Here is a 26280-nt window from a genome sequence, read left to right on the forward strand (position 1 = left end):
AACAGTCTAGCCCGAACTGCCAATCCATGTCTTCCCTGAAACGGAAACAATCATCCAGGGACCGGTTTTGGGGTAACACCCCTCATCAGCTAGACTTGTAGTGTAGTTCCTATATTCCCAATAGGCTCTGCGCATTGGAATAATATATCCTGCAGCTTAGACGTAGGACTTAAGTCGGCTAGGTCTCTGCCGAATATATTAGACATAATTGTGAGTGCCAGCTAGCTCAGAGGTCACTAGAAACTTTCTCGAAAGTACAAGAAGGGATTAGTCTCTGTCAACCTTATAACATGACAACTTTGTTTCCCCAGAATGAAACGTATCTCTAGAGTCGCGGAAACAATAGATGGCTATTTCACTCAGTCAGATGTGCATGCTTCGTTTCACCAGAGTTGCTCAGAAATAGAGAGACGGGCATTTTCAATAAAAGTATTTATTGAATAGTCTTATTTCTTAAGCATAAGAAATGCACTGCTACCATTGAAATGCTGGTTAAGAAGTACAATGCATATAATACGAATAGTATTATAAAATAGTACTGTAAAAGCATGATATGGTTTCTAAGCCATAAACATAGAATACATAACATACATGAAATACATACAGTGATAAAATAGTGGCTAAAAGTACTCAACTGGTGCTTCTAAAATACGCCAAGCCCGGTGTACCTAACCTAAGTCTAGTATGAGGGAGGAGTAAGTGTGGTGTAGCTTAAGTCTAGTAATTTTCTGCCAAAAATCTGTTCCAGGAATTCTCTAAGGGCCTAATCAGCTCCGTACCTTGGTTTTAGAATGATAGAGGTCTTGTATCTCTCTCTCAGGACTCGATCTCCCAGCAACCCGCAAGGGCAGCCTGGAAACACCGGAGCTGGATTTCTCGGCAAGAGAAAAGACAGCGTCTTCTCAGTGCGTCTGTTGGAGGGTCGGTTTCCTTCGGCACTTGCAGCAGCAGGGCGTCGGGCAAGTAGTTAGTCAATCTGCTCCAAACCACCGTGTGTTTGACTGGGCAAATGTAGGCATATTTATACTTTGAAGGTGCCGAGTTTGACGTAAGATTGGACATAATATCGTCACTAGTGCCTCAGTTCCTTGAAAACTCCAAGAGTTATTGGAAAAATAAATATGCAAGCAGGGGGAAGTCCCTGACTGCTGAAGGCGGGTTTTTCCAAGAATTTGTTGTGGATTCTCAGACTTTAGTGGAAGTAGCCATGCCATATTTGGGCTGCAAAGGCTAAGACTAAATAAGGTAATGATTCCTATGCCTATATGAGGATTGGGTGAATTATACCTATATATGGGCATGGATCGGGAAAATTACACTTGGGTCCTAGATTCCTACATAACACCCACTCCACGATTATTAAGTTCAATAATACCTAAGCACTGAACATATCTAAAGCAAAGTGTTCACAATCCCACCCCAAAATACGAAAATGCATTTGAATAGGCTTGTTCACATGAAATGAGTATATACTGTATGCAAAAGTTATAGGCGTCATCTGAAATCAAGCATAAATCATGAGCATATATTCTCTCATTAAATAAAACGAAAGTACATTCATCAATTGATACCTGAAATCTGTCCGATAGCATACGTTTTTAACTGTGTTTGTTTTCGAGGTTGAAGCCAAATATTGTCATTTTAGAAGTTCAAACACAAAATCTTGTTCTCTAAGAATAGTTCTACATTAAGCAGATTACTCTGTGCCAAAAGTTCTATTTTGGAAAAAGTTCAAATTAGTGGATCGTTTTGAAAAATGAAGGCCGAATTGCAGAGTTCAAACGCTGTGAGAAATAATCAAACGTTATTCTCAGGAGTGTCAGGAGAAAACATCAGATCATCTAGGCTGGCAAAGAAACCGTCTACCATGGTAGGTGAAAGTGGAACCAGTTCAGTTAGCAGATCAAAAGTGCAGAAGTGTGGATCATCGCCGTCAGAGTTTGATGCATTAGCAATGTCCGTAGTAGATGGTACCTGTATGCCTGTAGTTTCTCGTATCTCACCCTCAGTTAGACTTGCCGGTGAGACTTCAATGAATGTCGTCATCAGAATAGGCAGCCGTTGGGGGCAACACGATGCATGAGCCGTTACTGGACCTAGCAAAGCGTCAACATCCGATGGCAGTACTGATGGAAGTGTAAGACAAATGTCCAACACGCATTCCTGTCCGCAAAGCAGGCATCGAAGAACAGGTAAGATGCAATCTTGCCAGATTGGTCTGACCGATAGAAACCAGGTTGTGTTCAGATCTCGTAAACGAGCCAAGCCAAGAATCTGTGAAATCCTCTCACGATACCTCATTGCAAGGAGGCATTGTTCCACGGTAGTTTCGGTGTTGCTGGTGACCGGACTTGCCATATCGGAGCACAAGGAATAAAAATAGAATTCCTGCTACTAGTCCCAAGATGAGAGGCAGGCCGCCGAACACAGAGCGCATGAAATTTGGAAAAATGCCAAGGACTGCTTCAAATGGTGTTAACAGTCCCTAAAAAAACGTCTTAAATACATGTGCGATGCCGCTGGTATCAGACATGTTTAAGATTTTACTTAACATTTCTGCTAAACGTACGGGGCAATTTGTTGATAATAATGTATGTATCTCTGCAGAAGACCTTGCTACTTGCAGATCATACGTTTCTCTAGACGAGGTCAGTGGCACTTTTTTTGTAAAAGAATGGCTTTCATTCTGCTTAAAGTATCAATTCGTATAGAAGAGATATTCAGTGAAGGCCATAAAGCCGTCTCCCTTCCTGTCTCACTTTTTGGATACAATACTTGCATACAACATGTGACCGTGGACGACAAAGTTACGAGATAACTTTTTCCTGGCAACATGCCACAACAGCTTTGATCATTGAGCATAACGTAGCTGCCATTGGATAGCTGCCTTGAAATCGGTACTATCGCTGTGGAGGGGGAACCATGCAGGTGGCACGAGAGGTTATTTGCAGAACCGTCGCAGGATTCGTGCAAATTAATACCCTGGCACAAAAGTGTACCACTCAATGAGTTTTTACTATTCTTACCACTAAGGAATACTTCATGTCGCCCATTCCAACATTTGTGTGTGTATGGTTAAACCCAGGTCGACTTAATGTATTCTTTACCCATCCTTTCATACAGGCCCGCTGGTATATGTTCCAGACAATACCGAAATAGGTGAGACGTCAGGTATCGTAATGGTGCCATGAATTTTCCATTCAATGACAGGTTTCTCAGAAACTGTTAATTGTAATTTATGTAGTTTTTTTTTTTTTTTTAAAGATCTTTTTTTGGTCAACCAGATCATATGCTTGTTGCAAATACATAAGGGAAAAGGAAAAATTGTAAATGATACATGCCATATAAGCATAAACATAATATATATCCATTTTTGTTTTGTTTTAATCCCCCCAACCCCTCCTCCCTTTTTCCCAGAACCTTGGGAGGCTATACTTTGGATTAGATTGTGACAAAGAAAACAGCAAATGAGTTCCTGAAAGAAAATACATGAATAAAGCAGGTATTGCAGGGAAGAATGCCCTTCCTCTAAACTCCCCTTTTTACACAATTAAGTCTTGTCAGCTCCCTAAAATGATCTGTATCGCCCCAGAATTCCGCCATATCCGGAATGTTTCAAGCACATATGGTCGTTTTCTTCAACTAAAATTAAAACATAGGTTCATTAATCCTGGTGCTGATTGGAGACCAAATATCCCGCCTCTTTTCCTAGCTCTCAGGCCTCTACGTTCGTATATCTCTTTCTCCCAACGATATGTAGCTAACAGTTTTCACAGCCAGCAGTGCACTGAGGGAGGATCTTTGTCTAACCAAACAGCTGCTATAGAAAGACTATATACAGCCATCATAATAAAAAGCAAGGTCTTCCTGGGCACTGTCAAAGCCTGATTGCTGACCCCCAGTAAAATGACTTGTGGAGACAGCGTTATATCATAGTCCAAAATTTGTTTAACATAATACGCCATTTTGCCAATCAATTCAGTTAAGCGGGGGCAGGTAGCAAACAAGTGGACACTATCGGCAGCGAGCTCTCCACATCGAGAGCAGTAAATACCTGTAGAGCCTCCCCACTTGAAAATCCGAGAAGGAGTGATATATACGTTTAACCATGTTTTAAAACATTGAACTTGTATGTTGGCGGAGATGGCTGCTGTTGAGCTTAGCAGCAAGGAGTCCTCACACACCCCTGCGTCCGCCTGAACCTTATCCTGCCATCAGTCCAAATGTTTAGCGAGGTCATCCTCCATTGTATCGCTAAGCAGTATGTAACACTTAGAGATGGATACCCCTTGAGTCCCCAGGGCCGCCTCCATAAGGGGGATTTTATAACCCTGAATCTTCTTTTTCGAAAATAAAATCCCTAATTTGTAAAAATTTAAAGAAGTGGTTATTTCCCACTCCGAATTTTTCCTTTATTGCATCAAATGTTAGTGTTGTGTTATCCTGTATTAAGTCCGCAATATATGAATCCCTTTCTCCCTCCAGAGTTCCATATAGCCATCGTTGAAGATTTCTGGTAGAAGTAGGTTATTTTGCAAGGGCGTATACCTGTGGATCCTATTCAGCTTAGGTTTTTTCCTAATCGCGGTCCAAATTTTGAAAGCACCCAGCAAGACTTTGAACTTTACTCTTTTAAAGTAGGCAAAATCAATATGCCTCATCAAACACCCGTGTGCTTCCCCCCCAAGCATTAACCTATAAATGGACGGATAAGATCCGACTAGAAGCCCTAGAGGACCTTTCCCCAGCAGATCAGTCATCTGACAAAGATTTGCAGCCCAATTAAAGATCTGAATATTGGGGACAGACAACCCACCCCGCGTCTTAGGAAGGGTCATGTATTTCAGCGCTCTCCGCGGGTGCTTCCCTGCCCATAAAAATTTAGAGATAGCTTGATTGAAGGCGGAGAGCCAGGTTTTGTTAACCTCCAGTGGGATGGATCTGAAGAAGTTTAAAATTCTGGGCAAGAGTAGCATCTTTATAACATTGCACCTTCCCAACAGTGTCAAGTGTAGACTATTTATTCTGTTAAAATCAGATTTGGTCTTAAGTAGCAAGGACTCTAAGTTACATTGCACAATGTCAACCACATTTGCAGAAATTTCCACCCCAAGTATCTAGCCGTCTCTGTAACTCTACTATCCACCAAAGCTGCCCCAGAATTTTTAACGATCATTGTTTTTCCCCTGTTCAAAAAATAACCTGAGACTTCTCCAAACTTTTGGGCCTCTATTTCCACTTCCCTTACTGAGTCCGTGGGATTAGTGGTTGTTATGGCAAGATCGTCCGCATATGCTAAAATCTTCGACTCCCCCCCCCCCCCGAGTTTGAATTACAATCTTTCTAGATTTTCAATGCTCAGCACCGTATAGTCTGCTCCTCTTTGTGCCAAAGAGATTTGTTTATCTGTAAGGTTAAGTACAGCAAACAATGACGTGGTATTGATTAGATGCCATGGCACATAGCCTGAACGCAGATTTTGCAACGTCCCGCCTAGCAGTATGATAGAACGTAATTGAGACTGGTCATGTTGTATCATTAACAAGTCTTGTTCTATGAAGTCAATGGCAGATGACACGATGCTGTCCAAAGAATAAATTCTGGAGGACAGAGTCGTTAACCCATTGTCCACTACAGAGAGGCTTTTTTTCTAAATGAATACAATCAATTTCTTGTATTCTTTCAGCATTTTCCATTTGCGTCACTTTCCATATTTCGTTGTATGCTGCATATATTCCGGCGTATATGAAATGTTTTTGCCGTGGTTTGCGAGGCCCCATTAAGAAATCTCGCAAATCATTGCTTTCTTTAAGTAAAGATAAGTGTTGTTTAATTTCTGGAAGTGTAGATTTCTGAAGCCACTCAAGGCACAGCTTCCCTACACTGTAAGTGGTTACTATCCCTGGATGTTGTCTCTGGGAATATCTTGGATCTGGCCGATTCACCGTGAACCCTTGTGTCTTGTTCAGGAATCTGTCTTGACAGTTATTAGTGTCTATTTGCCAGATTAACCATTTTTTCCAATCAGGATTAGTTCTGTTCTGTTTAATGAAATAGAGTACGTCTACCTCCTCATCTGAAGTGCTAATAATGTCACTTGTTGGTTTAGGTATAGACAGTTTGTTTAAATCTTTAATCTTAGTCAGGCCAAGACAAGACGTCTGTTGAACTGTGTCATTTAAAAACATATTTTGTTCTGGGATGATGCAGGCTCTAAATAAGGCTTCTATACCTTGTACTTGCCAATCTTTAGTCCCCCAGACAGTTTTCGCCTCAATGTTGTCTTTCCAAAAGTTAAAACCTAATGCAGACAATTGAACATAAAAGTTTGCAGAATAAATTTGTTTAGTATTGGTCAACATTGTTTTCATTCCTGTCTTATTTAGATTTTTAAAATAAAACGTTTCTGGATTGGTAACATTAAACCCTTAGAAGTACGAAAACTTTTCTTGAAATGTTTTATAGCTGCCTTTCGGCGGAGTAGGACAATGTTCCCATTGATTGTAGTGAAACACATTTCTAGGGCTTGCAGATTTATGCAAATAATGGTGACCATAATGATTAAAACAATACATTTGTTCATAATCTGATGACCCTTCTAAGTAGTCATGTTCTGTAAATGTAGCTGACATTTCTAAATCGTTCATCATGTTGTTAACAGTCTTAAAGTCCCAATCATCAGAAAATTTACTGGGTGCGACAAAGTCACTCAAAGAAACCTTAAACTGATGTGAAATCTTCAATAATTCCACCGGACCATAGATGTCATAATCAGTTCTGTCCCATGCTATACCCCCACGTATAGGAACGGCTGTGATGTTCACTGCTGACAGGCCTCCTCTTTCACGATGAGATGATTTGTAAGGTTTCAGGACCAAGTTGATTTTCTTACTTGCTGTGTCCATAGTACTATATTTTCCATCAATCATCCTTCCCAAGCTTAACACTAGTACAAGCCAGAGCAGGAGGAAAAATATACCTAATCCAATCCAAAATTCAACCCATGGTGAAACCAGATATGTTTTTTCCAGTAGATGAAGGAGTAGTTCTGTTAATTTTCCCTTGAAGTTTTTCTTTGCTGGTTTATCCTCAGGTTCACTGGGATCCTCAGAAAAGTTATCGAAGTTGATAAAGTAGCCAGAAGCAGTTCTGTCAATTGTTGGGATTGCATCAGGATTACTTGAAATCACTGGAGCTGTTTCTTGTTTCGCCATGTTTGTACAGTCAGATGTCACATCATTGTAGACAGGCGTGTCTTGACGGACTGTTATTTGGGTTTCCAGAGGTGCAAGTTCCATGGCTTTGTTGCATGGTCCTTCTTTTCTTACTGCAGGTTTATCAAAGGTGATAAGTCTTTCAGTTTGAACCTCTTGGATTGTAGCAAGATTTGGTCATCTGCTACTTCTCGGGAGTCCACTGGGCCTACTACTTATTATCGGCCACATGTTGATACAACTCTCTTCTCCCTTTTACCAGCAAGGGGCGGTAGTAAAACTGATCTTGTTCCGTGGATGGCCAAGACAGGCAGTGCTTTTCTGTAAGAAGGCCCAAATTCCTTCTTTACCACGATTTTCTCCCTGACCAGATAACCAATCTTTGGAATCCAGACAGGCCTTGCTGGGACAGGTGGTTTTTCTTCAGTGGGCGTTTGCTTCTGTATTGTATTACTCAGACTTCTTCTTGTTTCATTTAAGTCCTGTAAAACATTCAAACGTTCTTTGACATCAAAGGGTTTTTGTTCCACCACTGAAGTCTGACAATCGAGGTCTTCGATTAAAATTCTAGTACCAAACATTAGTTCATACGGAGTGACTCCTCCCAGAGAATTTCTTGGTAGATTGTTAAGACTATGTTGGACACTTATTAGATGTTTGACCCACCCATCACCCGAACCTAATACCTTAGCTGTTGTGGATTGCTTTATGTCACTGTTTTTTCTTTCCACTACCGCATTACCCTCAAAATGGAAGGGACTAGAATACCGCAATGCAACGCCCAAGCTAGCCATGGCCTCCTTGTAAGCTCGAGAGCTAAACGCAGGACCTTGGTCAGAATGTAGCGTGCCAATTGTGTATGTGCCGATAAAGACTCTCAAATCCTTTATAACAGTTCTGGCATCAGCCAAGCGCTGGGGCCACATCCAAATAAATCTTGTGCAGGAATCCACTGCGACCATGATATATTTATAGTTACCATCCCAAGTGTGATTTGTATGCTATTGGTACCTTTTCACCTTTATTAAAAGTCAGGTACGTGTATCCGCATCTCCCTGGGATGATTCGGATAACACGGTTGCATGTATTTTCACGTGTATCTAATTGTGTTTTTGCTAACATGTCTGTTTGCACTAAATGCAAAATTTCTGTGTGCGTTTTAGTCCAATTAGTTGGTTTGAAATCAGGTTTGATTAGTTCGTAGAGAGGTTTAACCCTTTCTGCGTAATTTAGAACATAAGCTCCTCCAAAATTCAGGAAACCTAGAATTGACTGTAAGTTTTTCAGCGTCTATGGAGGTTGGAGCAGCGCACATTTCTCAAGAAAGTTTGCTGCCAGACTTTTGCCTTCACTTGACAACTCGTATCCTAAGAATAGGACGTTGAGGTGGGCAATTCGTGATTTCTTAAAATTGAAGTTGTACCCTTCAGAAGCAAACCCAAGTATTATGGTATTCACTCTTTTCAAGTGCACGTCCAAATCATCGTCTGTAAGATATATGTCATCGACATAAGATAATTCCTCATCATCGTACATTTGTAACATTTCTGTTACTCTGGCTAAAAATAACCCTGGACTATTCTTGAATCCCTGGGGGAGACGGTAACATTGTCGCTGTGTCCTCAAGATTGAGAAAGCGGTCAAGTGCCTACTTTACGGTGCAATGTTTTGACAGAAAAACCCATTTGAAATGTCTAATGCGGTTTTATATTTTTTGCGCACAATGTTATTCATCAGTGCTGCACTATGTGAATTTTGTACTGCAAAAGTTTTGCAACAAGAGTTTAGGTGTCTGTAATCCAAAACTAGACAATATGTATTGTCTGTTTTGGAGACAGGAAACAAAGGATTGTTCATAGATGAGGTGCATGTTTCAAACACCCCTTGATATTAAAGTTGATCTAAGATCTCCATGACTTGTTTTTTAGCTTCTTGCTTGACTGGATACTGCCTCTGAGCAGTAGGTTGATTTTGTAACTGGATTTTGTGGTGAGGAGAATCCTCATCCCATCCTACGTGATTGTTATATAATGCTGGAGCCTGAGCTACTGCCCATTTCCTGGCATATGTATATTTTTTATGAATTGGAATGTGATTTGAGAAGGCTGGCATAATTATCTCTTCGCCGTGTGGGCACTCCCTAACAACTGCAGGTGGCCAGTCTCTTTCAGCTAGAAGTATGTCATAACCCTTGGAAAGCTTGTCCCAAAAGAGAGCTTTTATATTTCTAGTTATTTCCCCCTCCATCTGGAGTGTTACTTCATATAACTTGTGGGGTACACTTTCCCTGGTGTCGGCAGTTTCAACTTGAATGCATTCTTCAAGTCCACTGTTTCCAGATGCTCCTTCAGGATCTTGCGACCTATGGTTACTTCTGCTGCGCTGTCTGGCATTGTCTGAGCCCATTCCCCATTCTTGAGTTGTGTCCTCAGAATCCTCTGCATGTCTGATCTTTACACTTGCTACCTTCTTCTTGGTGAATTGAGTTTTCTTATTTTTTGGAACGTACTGTTCGTCTATGGATTTCACGCGTTCTTCTTTCTGTTCTGACCATCCTCTTCTTTCTGATTTCTGCGGTGAAGTCTGAAAGGTACGAGAGGAACGTGTATCATTATCTTGATATCTATCAGGTTTTCTTAAAGTATGCCTATTTCTTAGGTTGTACCTCTTTTCAGAGGGCTCCCGTTGGGGAGACCTACCTCCTCATTGGGGAGATCTTCCTCCGGACTGGGAATGCTTCTCTCTAGGAAGCGTTTGTTTAGTGTTCTCCCACTTCTTTTTAGGAGTAGTGAGATTATTTTTCATAAAAGTTTTTTCAGGATTCTCTGTCAGTTGTGGTTTTACTGGTTTCCCACCCAAACTATCTCTACCTAGTTCTTCATAGGATTTTTCAATAATTCTGGCAAGCTCATATGGTTGCTCAGTAATATCTGTTTCTTTTAGATTCTGGCGGATTGCCACTGATGATGCTTCACCTTTAATGTTGGCTAATAGTATAGCCGAGACCTGTTTGAAATCTTTCAGTAACTTCATACCTACATTTAAAGCCGGCTCTTGACCGTATTGATTTTGAATCTGTCTTAGAACGTCTGGTATTACCGCCATGGACGGTACACCATGTGTTTTAGTGTAGATTGAAGCAAAGACTGTGACCCAAGTGTCACAATCCTCTACGTGTGGTGCAATCCCAATAGGTAAACAGATTGTCAGCATCCTGTGTTTCTCATGAGGCGTACTATCAGGAAATACTGCCTCTATTTGAGTAATTTTTTGTGCTAACCACAACGGAATTTGTTCTCGTATTGCTGGTAGTTTACCAATGACTGGCTGCATAGTCTGTGGTGTGATTTTATTGTGTTCCCCTGGTTAGGGGTGTGCTGGAATTCTTACAGCTGGTTGGACTGTTTATGTCTACATGACATATTGAACCAATTGTCTATGTATTTTAATTAACTGTTTTAACTCAGCTAACAATTCTGCATCTGACATCCTTTCAATGTCTGGATGTGGTGTATAGCTGGCTAGTACCGGCCATGTTGCTCCTGGTCTACCTAGTGGACCGAGCCTGGTAATGTGATTTTCATGTTTTAGGGCGCCTTTGAACCAGAGCTGATGCTCTTGGTAAGTTAATGGTATTTCAACATCCTCGTAAGGAACGTATTCCTCGGGAGGTTCCTCTACTTTGTAGTAGTGAAACTCGTGTGTTACACCATCTGCTGGAGGAAAATGAATCCATGAATAGAATACCTCTGTCTGCCGATATTCATGAGCCTCTATAACAAAGATAACGTTACCACCTCTAGGTGATACTCCATTATTTATGAGTCTGTAATTATAGTTTTTCTTACGTTGACCGGGATGATTATAGCATCCGGGTCATTCTGTAGCCTATTTCTGTCATCTAAATCTGCTTGTACTGCTGCTGCAGCTATTTCTTCGTCAGTAACCATTATTTTACTGTTTGAAGAGTTTGCAGAACAAGTTTCAAGGAAACAAAGATTTGGTGCACAATATTTTAGAAAACTTTATCCTTCAACGTTGTACAAACCAAAAACTAATACATAGGATTTTCCGTCCTACTCGGTTTTGGTGGATATTAAGCCTTTCACCCACTCCAGACGTCTATTGGAGTTTTTTACGAGAGAAAGGGGTCTGTGTGAAAAGCACGACTGAGTTATTCTAGTATCTAGTGTTAAATTATCGCCTTACCAAACGTTGGGCGCCATGTAGTGTAGTTCCTATATTCCCAATAGGCTCTGCGCATTGGAATAATGTATCCTGCAGCTTAGACGTAGGACTTAAGTCGACTAGGTTTCTGCCGAATATATTAGACATAATTGTGAGTGCCAGCTAGCTCAGAGGTCACTAGAAACTTTCTCGAAAGTACAAGAAGGGATTAGTCTCTGACAACCATATAACATGACAACTTTGTTTCCCCAGAATGAAATGTATCTCTAGAGTCGCGGAAACAATAGATGGCTATTTCACTCAGTCAGATGTGCATGCTTCGTTTCACCAGAGTTGCTCAGAAATAGAGAGACGGGCATTTTCAATAAAAGTATTTATTGAACAGTCTTATTTCTTAAGCATAAGAAATGCACTGCTACAATTGAAATGCTGGTTAAGAAGTGCAATGCATATAATACGAATAGTATTATAAAATAGTACTGTAAAAGCATGATATGGTTTCTAAGCCATAAACATAGAATACATAAAATGCATGAAATACATACAGTGATAAAATAGTGGCTAAAAGTACTCAACTGGTGCTTCTAAAATACACCTACCCCGGTGTACCTAACCTACATCTAGTACGAGGGAGGAGTACATGTGGTGTAGCTTAAGTCTAGTAATTTTCTGCCAAGAATCTGTTCCAAGAATTTTCTAAGGGTCTAATCAGCTCCGGACCTTGGGTTTAGTATGATAGAGGTCTTGTATCTCTCTCTCTCAGGACTCGATCTCCCAGCAACCCGCAAGGGCAGCCTGGAAACACTAGAGCTGGATTTCTCAGCAAGAGAAAAGACAGCGTCTTCTCAGTGCGTCAGTTGGAGGGTCGGCTTCCTTCGGCACTTGCAGCAGCAGGGCGTCGGGCAAGTAGTTAGTCGATCTGCTCCAAACCACCGTGTGTTTAACTGGGCAAATGTAGGCATATTTATACTTTGAAGGTGCCGAGTTTGACGTAAGATTGGACATAATATCGTCACTAGTGCCTCAGTTCCTTGAAAACTGCAGGAGTTCTTGGATTAATTAATATTCAAGCAAGGGGAAGTCCCTGAATGCAGAAGGCGGGTTTTTCCAAGAAACCGTTGTGGCTTCTCGGAGTTTAGTGGAAGTAGCCATGCCATATTTGGGCTGTATAGGCTAAGATTAAATAAGGTAATGATTCCTATGCCTATATAAGGATTGGGTGAATTATACCTATATATGGGCATGAATCGGGAAAATTAGACTAGGGTCCTAGATTCCTACATAATAGGCTAGCATGAATCCAGTGCCAAAGTGAGCAAGGGACCCATGTCTGGGCATACCCTGCCAATTTAGGGCAAACAAAGTGAACACAAGGAGATAAAGAACGGAGCGCTGATACTTTTCAGACACTCACCCCCAGTCACAGATCTGGATTTAGTCTATAATCCTTCTTTTACTCACTTCGCCACCCCAGTTCAGACACAGCTATATGCAAATCAGTCTTGACCCTGTGCCTCATGGAAACAGTCCAGCCCGAACTGCCAAGCCATGTCTTCTTTGGACTGGAAACAAGCATCCAGGGACCGGTTTCTGGGTAACACCCCTCATCAGCCAGGCTAGCTTGAATCCAGTGGCACAGTGATAAGGGGACCCACGACTGGGCATACCCTGTCAATTTAGAGTTTACAAAGCAAACACAAGGAGATGATGAACGGAGCGCTGAAACCTTTCAGACACTCACCACCAGTCACAGATCTGGGTTTAATCCATCATCCTTCTTTAGCTCACTTTGCCACCCCAGTTCAGATGCAGCAGTATGCAAATCAGTCTTGACCCTCTGCCTCATGGGAACAGTCAAGCCTGAACTGCCAAGCCATATTCTGAAAACCTCCCTTACAAATAATACCCAGATAGTGAATACTAGTCAGCTCAAGTCCCAACATTTCTCTCTTCCCTGTTGGGTCTCTCAGGGCTCCTCGTTAAGCCCCACACGATTTGATCTTTATGTCACTCCTTTAGCCAAACTTATTTGATCATTTGGTCGCCAGGTTTTCTCCTATGCTTAAGATACTCAGATCATTGCATCTATGCCAGAGCATAGAGCAGATAGGGATATGAATTCTGACAACTGTATGAAAGCAATCGGTACATGGATGAGGGAAAATTGCCCTTACTTGAATGCTGAGAAGACAGAGGTCATCATTTTTGGAAGTCAATCTTCTGCCTGGATCGAAATTGGTGGCCTGAACTTTGGGAAGTCTACCATTACCTGTAAAAGCTGCAAAAAACGGGTGTCATAGTAGATGATCACCTTACATTTGACACACAAGTTAACAGAACAGTCTCCTCTTGTTTCAATCTCATTGAAATACTGTGGAAAGTCCTTCCCTATATTGTATAGGCTGAGTGTAAGACAATTATTGTGGTAATTATTTTACAGAATTGACTCCTGTAATTCCTTGTAGTTTAATGTCAACAAGTTCTCCATCAAGAAACTGCACACTGCTCAGAATGCAGCAGCAAGGCTCATTTTAGATCTCGTTCATCAAAGGAGAGGGATGAGGAATTCTTGTCCCGTTCAGTTCCCCAAGGACAATATCTTAATAATCAATGAGAAAAGGACACTTGTATCTACAGAAACCATTGGTTCTCTTTGACAACCCTCATAGACGCTGAAGATTGTAACGATGCGGTATATTTGTTTTTCCGCCCCTCATCTAGCGTCATGGCATAGTCATTGGGTGGTCAAAGGTAAAGTATGCCTGCCTCACCCGAGGCACCTCTGGAAAGTGTAGAAGTGTCCAGAGATCAAAAAGAACCCCCTTGATGGAGAGGGTCCAATGGCCAAACTACGAGGGAAATTGTAAAAAACAGTATGATCACCACGGACAAATTTATTAGAAAAGGTGAATACTGTTGACTAAAATAACTGAGTATATTCGATAATCGTGTAACTGGATTATCATATATGGTATTATTAAAAAGTCGACATGTTTCAGCTCCTAATGGCCCAGCCGGGTCTATAGAGCTTTCGTCAGGACACATACAAAAGGGGGGGACTTTACTTACACAACTTGTGCAGTATTCATGTGCTTACTGGCAATCACGGATTCATTATCCTGTATATTTGGAAACACAAAACAAAACATCATACTGTTCACATGTGTATATTAGGCATACTTGACTGTTCAATTTTGTCACAGTCTCTGACACACTATTCTAATTGAAAAGTGCCGTTTTTAGAGGTGCACAATACTAAATGCACTCAAACTGTTAATGAATGGTGAAGAAGGTGGAAAAGTGAGGGAAAAGCAAAGTGGCATAGGTCTCAGTCAGAACGCGATCGTTCCAGCTTCAATGTTGTATTTGTATGTTATGACGCCAAGAAGCTCATGGTAACTCGAGCTGCTGTGGTGTCATAAATCTGATACCGCTATGTTTTATGTTACGTAAATCGATTATAATAAACCACATAATTTTGTGTATGGCGGTCTGTGGGATATTCACGTTTTAACTGTATTCTAAGATTGATGGTAAGTCTGTGGGATATTCACGTTTTAACTGTATTCTAAGATTGATGGTATTTTACCATCAATCTTAGAATACAGTTAAAACGTGAATATCCCACAGACCGCCATACACAAAATTATGTGGTTTATTATAATCGATTTACGTAACATAAAACATAGCGGTATCAGATTTATGACACCACAGCAGCTCGAGTTACCATGAGCTTCTTGGCGTCATAACATACAAATACAACATTGAAGCTGGAACGATCGCGTTCTGACTGAGACCTATGCCACTTTGCTTTTCCCTCACTTTTCCACCTTCTTCACCATTCATTAACAGTTTGAGTGCATTTAGTATTGTGCACCTCTAAAAACGGCACTTTTCAATTAGAATAGTGTGTCAGAGACTGTGACAAAATTGAACAGTCAAGTATGCCTAATATACACATGTGAACAGTATGATGTTTTGTTTTGTGTTTCCAAATATACAGGATAATGAATCCGTGATTGCCAGTAAGCACATGAATACTGCACAAGTTGTGTAAGTAAATTCCCCCCCTATTGTATGTGTCCTGACGAAAGCTCTATAGACCCGGCTGGGCCATTAGGAGCTGAAACATGTCGACTTTTTAATAATACCATATATGATAATCCAGTTACACGATTATCGAATATACTCAGTTATTTTAGTCAACAGTATTCACCTTTTCTAATAAATTTGTCCGTGGTGATCATACTGTTTTTTACAATTTCCCTCGTAGTTTGGCCATTGGACCCTCTCCATCAAGGGGGTTCTTTTTGATCTCTGGACACTTCTACACTTTCCAGAGGTGCCTCGGGTGAGGCAGGCATACTTTACCTTTGACCACCCAATGACTATGCCATGACGCTAGATGAGGGGCGGAAAAACAAATATACCGCATTGTTACAATCTTCAGCGTCTATGAGGGTTGTCAAAGAGAACCAATGGTTTCTGTAGATACAAGTGTCCTTTTCTCATTGATTATTAAGTCATTTTAGATCTCCCCAGGTATCAGTTGGTGGCTGATGAGCTGGCAAGTAACTTTTAAGGCCGTGTCTATTGCACACAAGGTATTGTATAATTCAGGATCTTGGGCGAATAGAGCCAATTTTCAGTGGTACCAACCAGCAAGATAGGCAAGATAGAGAGGAAACTCCTTCTCTATTGCAACTTCCAAATTATGGATTGCCTATCCTGTCATCTGAGCGCAATGGAAAATCATTTGGCCTTCAGAAAGCATTGATTCAAAAATGATTTGCCTTATGTGACTGTCTTTAATGGCTGTATGTTGGGATTTTATTGTGTTTGTGATATAGATTTGCACATTTCATTTTATATGTGTGCTTTGTTTTTATGGTTCATGTTAAAAGAATGAAGCTTATTTTGATTGATTGCTTGATTAATTGTGTGGCATTACAGAAAGAGTCATGCCAACTGTGTCATTGATATTTGATTGATCTTTGAATGATTTACACATTTATTTTCATTTCACTTCATTTCAAGGATCCAAGATTCTCTGCTTTGCGTTTGCATGCATGAGTTTTCTGATTTTAAGAGGGTCGTTCTCCCACAACTTGAGCCAGGGAATCGGGGGATGATGCCCCACCTTCCTTACTGCTACTTAATTATTGTTTTCTAGGATGCTGTGACTGAGTATCTTGGATCCACGTAATGGCAACCACAACATTTCTATTCCAATTACATCCAGCCAATCAGTGACCTTTGAGTGCATATTTCCAGCTTTGGGTTTGCAGTCCTGAAATTGTTGATGGAAAAAAAACCTCCTTTGTCTCATCAGGTTTTTTATTTTTTTATTTAAGTCAACAAACGGTGTGCGGATCATCACAGGACTATATCTATAACTTAGTTGACAGATTGGTTCAATTTGATACCCAGATTCTCTAACATATTTCATGGACTTACACCAAACTAAGAAAAGCACTTCCTTGAGTAAAGTTCTATTTTCAATGCCCGGTTTGGCGTAATTGTGTTCATCCATTTTAAATTCTGCATTGGAGAGGCACAAATCTTAAGGGAGTTAAAGTGCCTTTCCCATTTTTGCATTCCTTGCATGGCATCCACACAAAACTTGCATTGCTGAACACAATCGGATGCCTTAATTATCCAAATTTTGTGCAGGTCAAGTTTTTAAGAAATGTCAATAAAAAAAACTAAAGCGCTAATGCTACATGGTATCTATTTATCTATCTATCTATCTATCTATCTATCTATCTATCTATCTATCTATCTATCTATCTATCTATCTATCTATCTATCTATCTATCTATCTATCTATCTATCTATCTATCTATCTATCTATCTATCTATCTATCTATCTATCTATCTATCTATCTTTCTATCTGTCTATCTGTCTTTCTATCTATCTATCTTAGAGCCTAATTCACAAAGGGGCTCCACATTCATGGTAGAGGCCTCGCAGTCGTGTTGGTGTCTGCGCACACAGTGCCGAATCCCCTCAATGAGAATGCCCATTGAGGAGATTTCACCTCAAGTGCGGATACTCCACAACCCCCAGAACTGCAGGACTACCACCAGGAGTGTGACGGCCCTTTGTGAATCAGGCTCATATATATTTATATATGCATGCATATAAAATATATGGAAAAAAAGTTAAAGTGATGGTATAGTTGTGCCATGTGATACTATAAAGCCAATGTTTTAAATTAAAAAAATAGAAATTCCTGAGTTATATTCTAATGAGCTAACTATAACCTGTGCCCCACCATGCACTGCTTATGACCTCACATATCACACCATTCATGACACGTTCAATGACTTCTCAAATGAGATCACTGATGACATCTTAAATGATCCAATGATGCACCTTAGCTTGGCAGGTTGTTACTGGTCTCTTGTCAGTTCTCCAAGCAAAAGGTCCTGAAAATGTCCCATCTTTTATGCTAGGATTGTAGAAGTACACCCTGACACCAATCAAGGGTTCCAGGGCACAGGAATAGGATTTGTGGGTAAGGATTCACTCCAACAGAAGCTGTCTAGGGCAGGTCCAGTCGAAACCAGTCAGCTGAACTCTCTCAGGAAAGTAGGCTTCATTCAGCATTTGTGTCCCTGTGGCTTCATAGAAGGGCTGCCAACAGACCCTTGAGTCAACTTTGTTGTCCTGGACAAAAATGGGAGATGGTCCAGCCTTAGAGCTCTCCTCACAGGTCTCAACAGCCAGTGCAGTCCGCCTTGTGTCTTCCACAGGTCATGTAGCATTCTAAAGAAGATACCTAGACGTGCCACATTTATGCCTGGCACTAGCCTGCGGTTGAATCTGGGCCCTCTCTGACCAATGGGGAAAAGATTCTCAGGGCAAGCCTACCCAATTTTGCAGTGGTTCCTGTGTGTCTTACAGCAAACAATACTACAGTGCCCCTCTCTGTGTAAAACGAAATGGCAGAACCTTCTCGTCCCTCGTGCAGAGCCCCTGTGCACACCCTAGAGGCGTGGACAGGGAAACAAGCAACTCCTCTTCTGTACTCACTCAAAACTGCTTCTGGGGGCAATTCCTCTTCAACTAGGGTTAGTGCCTTGCTAGATGGAAAAAGGATGGGGTAGGCCCAGTGTTATCTACATCTGCCTTGATAGGGTAGGCCCCTGTGAGGTTAATTACATTCATGGGGACTGCCCAAATGGTTCTTCAGTCAGAAGAACAGAACTGCTTCCCAAACCTAAGACCTTTGTCCTAGCCCAGGGAGACATCTCATACCTAATCAAGGAGCCATTCACCCCCAGGGTGACTGCTGGAAAATCATGCAAGTAGGCTTTCAGAGGCTTAAGAGAAGCAAAAGATGACTTTCTTAAGAGTACTTTTTGCAAACTATTTAGCACAAATACGACTTCGCCAATTATTGAATTTGTGATAAATATTAAGCCCAAGAATTAATTTTTTATCTTGTTCCTAGTCAAGGATAATATTTAATGTTAATATTAACTCTTAGTGATTTCCTATTGAAGAGCTAATCCTGCTACAGTGAAAAAAGCTTTATGGGCCCGTCACTGTAGGGACATGTTTCACACTTAAGCTTTACATGTCCTTCTTTTAAATATCATGCACCTTTCTGTATGGGAACTTAAAGCTTTGTTAGAGTTGGTTTATTAATAATTAAAAGAATAGTTTAAGTCTATCAATGGGGCTACATTAGCAGTTAAAATCTGCAGTTTAAACCTGCATTGCCAGGCTACTCGCGGCAAGCTTGATGTCATGATTTGCATTGTCACTATAGCTTGTTGTCATGATTTGAATTGTCACTATAGTGGTGGCGACAATGCAAATCATGACATCAAGCTTGCCACCAGTAGCCTGATGTCATGATTTGCACGTCTATTGGCTATTTATCATTGGGAAAAAGCAGTGTATTTACGGAAAGGCAAGAAAGCCTGTAAAACAATTGTCAAAGTATGGGCTCCCCTGAGGGACTAGAATTATATACACACTGCAGGAGAATAATATATGAAAGGGAGGAAAGGTTTGTATAGGCAATTATGGTTTAGGGAGAGTCTAAGGTGCGAATTTTTGTATTTATAAACAACTGCTCGAGCCATTGTATGTTTGGATCTGGTGGTAAACTTGTATGCTCTTTATGTTTTTGTCTGTTCTGTCTCTCTTTTTAATTGCTGATGTTTGATTTATTTGTTGTAAACTATGGGAAATGTCTGCTTGATGGGGGCGGGAGGGTGTTGTTGTTTAAAATACAATATTTTTTTTTAAAGAGTAGGCTTATTAATATATGAAAGAATGGTTTAAGTCTGTCAAAAGGGGTATTTGGCAGCTCAGATTTGCAGTTTAAATCTGCATAGCCAGGCTACTGGTGACAAGCTTGATGTCATGATTTGCATTGTCATGTGAGGCACAATATGTGCTGCAGTCCACTTGCTAAGCGCGAATATCTCCAAAAGCTAACACTTGCCCAGGAGCAGTTCTTAGCCATGTTATCCAATGGGAGGTGGATAACATGGCTAAGAGCATTTGCTCGATAATGCATGAATATCGCTGACTTTTCAGCGATATTCATGCATTGCGGCCGTTTTTTATTGCATTTGCGATAAACCTTGCTAATAGCAAGGTTTATCTGCGATAAAAATCACCGATTTGCGGCGATAATTTTTGTCTCTAAACAAGTTAGAGACAAAAATTATCTCTATTGGTTGGTAATATGCCCCTAGGTCCCAGAGACGGACCCTTACAGTGAGTGTACTGTGCGCTGCGGGACCCTGGTGCTCGCCACCCTTCCCCCCACACCGCGGGGGCCTTTGTTACGCCCATGATGGGGTCTCAGGCCAAAGGAGTTGCCGAAAAATTCCTGAGTATCCGAAAATGAACTGTGAAGAGAGCCACAGAAGAAGGAGTAATGATTGAGAAAGCACTGTGTTAAATCCTGCCGCATTTCGATCCACACAGCACTTGATGACAGGAGGGAGCCCCGTCACTCTCATGTTCGGACAGGAGGTCAGGACCAAACTCTCACAATGGACCGCGACTAACACTGTAGACAACGCCAGGCTCAAGGCCACTGACAAAGCAAAGAAAGAGAAAATTAAAATGTAAGCAGACACCATGCGGAGGAGGCAGTAAACAACACCTAAGAGAGGAGAATGGGTGGGGTCAGTCAAAAACAACAAAGGTAGGCACACTCGGAGAAGCCACGTACGGAGCTCACGTCATGCTCCACAGCTGAGACGCCTGACTGATCTCGAAGCGTCTAAGCATCAGTAGCACCGCACTGCTCTGTGTCTGACTGCCCCCGGCAAAGAGTAGTCAATCGGCACAATGCTGTTCCCCGTCCCATTTCTTTTTAATGTGGAAAAATGCATCAGGACTTGCTGCAAGGTGCTGCTACGTAGTGGGTTCCTTCCCCCGTTCTCCCCTCACAGTCTCAGTGGCTACACTGTCATATTATTCCAGGATTACCGAATTATCATGCGTTTTCGACAACGCTGCGGCAGAAACGACATTGCAATGCCGGTGAGTGAAAACTGGCGAATTGATAGCCACAGTACACTTACAGAGAATAGGTGGGGTGGGAAAGGAGATTTCACATTTGTTTTAGCGAACATTGAGGGGAGGGGGGAGTGAGAGGGCCCCCTGGGATATTAACATTACAGCATAGCTCGGACACAGACTCACCTGACAACTGACCTGAGGTCTGGGGCCTGGGCCTGGCCTGCAGGCTGCCGCTCAGAGTTCTGTTAGGCGCAAGGGAAGGCCGCAAGCGGGACTGACAGAGAGGCTGCGGCCCGCGCAAGGCTAGCCACTAGGCTAGCCAGGTAGGGGACCGGGGTGCAAATAATTAAAATTATGGCTAAAGGCCCGGCCGGTGACGCAGTGGACTTTGGACAGTTCTGACCTGTGTAGGAGCATTGCTGCTGGGTCTTCTCTTGGATGCCACACCTTACTCATCTCTAACGCGCATTGCACGTGTCATGACAAAAAAAAAATCAGGGGCAGGCATTGGTCACCAGCCCTGCCCCCTCCCCCCACCCTGTACAACGCACGCATACTAGCACCGGGGCCGGAAGGCAGAAAGTGAAACCCAACCAGAAATGTATTCAATATAAAGAGAGCCTCGCACGCCATGAATAAAGAGCCTCGGGGGCCCCGGCCGGGGCGCCCCCTCTCTAGAGCCCAGACTGATATTTTATGCTGACAGTGCACTATTCACGGCCTATTAATACCGCCTAACTGTACAATTCCCAGAGAGGCTCGGGTGCTTGAAAGACGCTCTGGGGGCCGTTCTCATTTCACTTCCGCCCTCCATCTAATGGGACTGTGGAGGAAGAATGGAAAGAGGGGGGAGATGGAGCTCAGGTCGGCAGCACGAGGCGCAGGTGTCCGCTGCCAGCCTCCGAAACCCAGCGCTGCCAGGGTATTAGTGCCACGAACCCTGGAACCAGAGCAAAGGGAGAGGCCTGTGTAAAGTCAAAGCGCCGCCAAGCAACAGCTGCGCCTGCTGAAGGGCCGTGTCTGCGGGACACACACGGGGCCCCCGCACCATTTGCAAGAGCCTCACGGGCCCCGGCCGGGACCCTGCACAATTTGTTAAGAGCCTCATGGGGCCCCTGCCGGGGCCCACACACCACTAACTAGCCTCAGGGGCCCCGGCCCCGCCCGCACCATTTGCAAGAGCCTCATGGGGCCCCGGCCGGGGCCCACCCACACCATTATAACAAGCCTCAGGCCAGGACCCCGGCCGGGGCCCGCCCGCACCATTTGCAAGAGCCGGGGCCCGTGCAACAATCAGTTAAGAGCCTCAGACAGTTGTGCACAGAGCGCACCATTAAAATCCATATCCATGATGTATTGAGGGGGCCGACCTGGGGCCCCTGGAGGGAGGGCCCCCCCTCAACGCTGGGTCTGCGGGGGCCTTTGTTACTCCCTTGCTACATGATCCCTCTGGCAAGCATCTTCCTCTCTCATTATATCAACATCTGCTCCTATGCTGAGGACGCCCAACCGTTTCTCTCTCTCACAGATAAGACACCCAGCTTCTAGAAAAAGGTCATGGCATATATGACAAAAATCAACAACTGGGTGAAGCAGTGGTGACTGGTAAGATTTAAAAGCGGCAGATGTAAATGACTGTTCCACCTTTCAAGAAGCACGCAGGTATGGCTATCTTCTGTTTATATAGCACAAACTCAGCCCAAGAACATTGGACTGGAGCACCTTTAAGATTCACAAGGTCTGTTTCTTTTTTTTTTAGGCAGGAGGAGATTACGTGATTTGCCCTGAATTACAGGATGTTCAAATGATGCCAGGACTTGACCCTGGTTTTCCAGTTACAAAGTTGACATAATGCCACATCACTATACTGTAAATTAGGGATTTTTGTCTCACCTGTCGTTTAGAAGAAAATATGTATACTCCGGTGACCTTGGAGCGGTTTTTCCAAACTCTGTGTAAATGTTGGATACAAGCTCTGTTTGTTCAGGAGTGGAACAAATCTGCGCTGATCTTCATTCTTTGTGAGCACAGATCCTCAGCTTTTGCTTTCCACCTGCCCAGCCAAACCCAATGTGCTCTTTAAAATAAAGAGCAAGCAGTTCTTACAACAGTGTATGTAAACAGTTTTGGGATTGGCTGGGCGAGGACCTCAGCGCTTTATCAGACAATGGATGGTGCTGTGACAGTTCACCTAACTCTCTAATGCAGCGCCAGTTCACACATTTCTAAGTGTGCATGTCTTTTTGGCCATGACCAAAGACTTGTCCAGACTGACATGTGCACATTCTTAGAGTAACCCCTGTCAATCACTGAGTTGTGTGAGGAGGAGGACTATGCTTCCTGCACTACGGAACAGAAAATTTGCAGAACACACTCGGCCTAATTTAAATATGGGGCATTTATTGCTCATATTTTACAGTGTCTGTCACAGATCTGAGGTGTTGGGATAAACTCAACCACTCCTCAAGAGGAATCACCTCTGGGATAAAGCCCAGCTGTGTGAAGCTAAACACTAAGAAGAAGTTGTGATCTTGGGGAAAACCTCTTTACTGTGGCACAGCACCTAGTGACCAACAGGGCTTTGGCTGACACCCATCTCCATCACCCTTGCCAAGAACCTCATGCTCATCATCGACGACAAACTCAACATGACCACACAAGCCAATGCCATCACTGCCTCATGCTTCCACACCCTGAAAGTACTTAGCAAGATTTTTAAATGGCTTCCAAATCAAACTTCCACACCTTCATTTCCAACAAGCTGGACTATGGGAACACGCTGTGATCAACAAAGAGCTCACCAGGAGGCTGAAGACCATTCAGTACCCGGTGGCCAGAATCACTTTTAACCTCCCATGCTGCACACATGTCTCAGCTCCATTCAAGAGTAGGGGTGGTCAGTAAACTCCGCCGGCAGAATTTGAGTTTTTTCACTCTGTGTTCCGCTTGGGGCACGATGTTCAGCAACAACTCCTCCAACTGCTGCGTAGCAGAGTTTACCAGTACCCTTGCCCTTTCACTGTGGTTAAAATGGAAGCAGACATGGGAAGACTACATTTCCCAGACTACTGGAGGCTATGTCAGTCCACTGGGCAGAGGCGTGAAGAGGTGACTTTCCCAGTGTATATGAGAATGAGGCTGGCAACCCCAAATTCCCCAGCGGAACAGTGGTAGTAACTGGGCTGGGGTTGGAGACGGGAGGGAGAAGCTGTAAAATGGCAGAGCTGATGAACGAGGAGATCATTGGCGGCAAGTGGGCGCTCATCGACAGCTATCAGAAATCTGACCTGGGTGTCTGACTACTGTGACAACAACTACGTGCAGATAAGAGCTGGGGTGGCCAGGGAATGTGTCCATGGCGGGCATTGTGCCGTAAGGAGGAACCACTACATAAGTGCAGAATATTGAGGGCAGGGGCCCAAAAAAATTACAAAACACACATGTATTCTTTTACAATCGTAGGGTTTCTAGTTAGAATTCACTAACCAGTGGGGCAGCACATGTCACAGGATATTGTTTGTGCTTGACCTTTATGTGTTGCAGCACCATAAGTCAAGTCTTGGGGTCCTGTGGGCTCAGGGATCCCTGTTTTTCAGATTGCAATTTCTTTGTGACTGGTATGTTGTTTTCCTGTTTGCCATTGGCAGTTAGTATGACTAACAATGCTTTCACTGGATTTTGACATCTGGGTAATGTGTTTAGCAACACATTTGCCCTTTGGTTGTTGATTTAAATAGCAATTCATGCACTGTACTTGCTGGGCTGCACAGTGTGCAGTTCATGATAGGTCATTGTGATTATGCAGCTGGAATTTAACATATGGTAGAGTCATTACCCCAGTGTCAACTATCAGTGTACCGCATAGATTCTTTTATTTTATTAAACATGAGTGATGAGTGAGCAGTGATATAAGGACAAACAAACCATCTTCTCTTGTACTTCGTAAATGTTGTTATACACAGTCGAGCATTGGAACACAAAATAAGTGTAGAGCATTATTACAGGGTTTTGTATTTGATCGAGTTGCAGGAATTCCCTGCATTTTTTTTTTGAAAATAAACTCTGTACTTGGTGTAGGAGGAGTATGAATCCAGCAGAACAAAATTATTTTCTGCGTTATTAGAAGCTTTTTTTCTGTGAATATGGTGTGTTGTCTCTGTTTCCAAGGCTTATCGGTGCCAATAGAGATTTGAGTTGAATGTGTTGTTTGTGCACATACTCCGCATGACCCACACAGAAAATATCCTGTCACCGTTGTGCGCCACCATAGGGTATACTGGCTTGTGGTGTTAAGTGCTCAGGGTCTTGTATGTACCAGCTTATTTTTGAGGTGCTGCTCCACTTGAAGTCAAGGAGTGGACGATGAATTGACCTTTCCCCCTTATTAAGGATATGCCAGTTTTTGCAAATCAATTTTTTAATCAGACTAGAGAATGTGCAGAATGTATTTACACATGTCAAAAGGCGAAGGATATCCTTCACTAAGGGCTAAAGACAATGGCTGGTTGACTGTGAAGGAAGCCAATTATTTAACAACTACTGATCCAGTCACTCCATATTTTTACGTCCTTCCTAAAATCTACAAACCCCAGCAGCGACCTCCAGGCAGAGGAATCGTCTCGGGAAGGTTTCTCTCTTGGCACTTCTATCCCAGTGTGAGGATTTCTTTCTGAGGCCTCTCGTTCTCGATATTCCGACATACCTTCAGAACACAAAGGATGTCCTTTGCCTTTTGAATGACGTGCCCTTTACAGTTGAAACTGATTATTGGGTCTCTTTTGATGTTGAGTCACTGTACATCTGTATTCCTCAGGATGAAAATGTAACCACTAGAGAGGCCCTACTTCGGGAAAAAGATCTTGGTACCATCATTCCAATTTCTTTCATTATGGAATGTGCATGTTTGGCAATTAAAGTAAACTTCTTCTGGTTTGAAGAATGTTTGTATCTCCAGATGTACAAGAATAGTTCATAAAATAATATGGTGCAAATTACCAATACTTGTGCATGTAAGGGTTAGAGGCACTACAGAATTACCTGCATGTGAAAGGACTCTGAGAGGTTTATCCAACTCCTAACACTTCTATCTTTATGACCATAACTCGGATGAGGCAGTGAGAGACACCTGGCTGTATTCATTTTCTCACCTTATTTAGTTTCCCATTTGAGCCTTAGGACATCTTCATAGTGTGATTTTAGTAATTCTGGGGAGCCCAGCAGTCTAAGGTGAAGGCCTCCTACCTGAGCCTAAAAAGCAGGAGTTCAAAGTCCATCACTTTGAATGCTGCCCAAAGATCCAGGAGTACTCAAAGAGATATATCTGCTTTTTTGTACTACTGCCAGTACATCATTAAGTAGTTCCAAATACACTATTTTGTT

The 26280-nt window shown here is 42.5% G+C and overlaps 1 protein-coding gene across 1 annotated transcript in view; it reads left to right on the forward strand.

The window, feature by feature from the left end:
• LOC144824333 (uncharacterized) overlaps nucleotides 1-26280 on the forward strand; it is a 610480-nt gene that overhangs the window by 384459 nt on the left and 199741 nt on the right. The window lies entirely within an intron of this gene.

Source organism: Lissotriton helveticus, chromosome 3_1, assembly GCF_964261635.1.
Source record: "Lissotriton helveticus chromosome 3_1, aLisHel1.1, whole genome shotgun sequence".
In the NCBI taxonomy this organism is placed as follows: domain Eukaryota; kingdom Metazoa; phylum Chordata; class Amphibia; order Caudata; family Salamandridae; genus Lissotriton; species Lissotriton helveticus.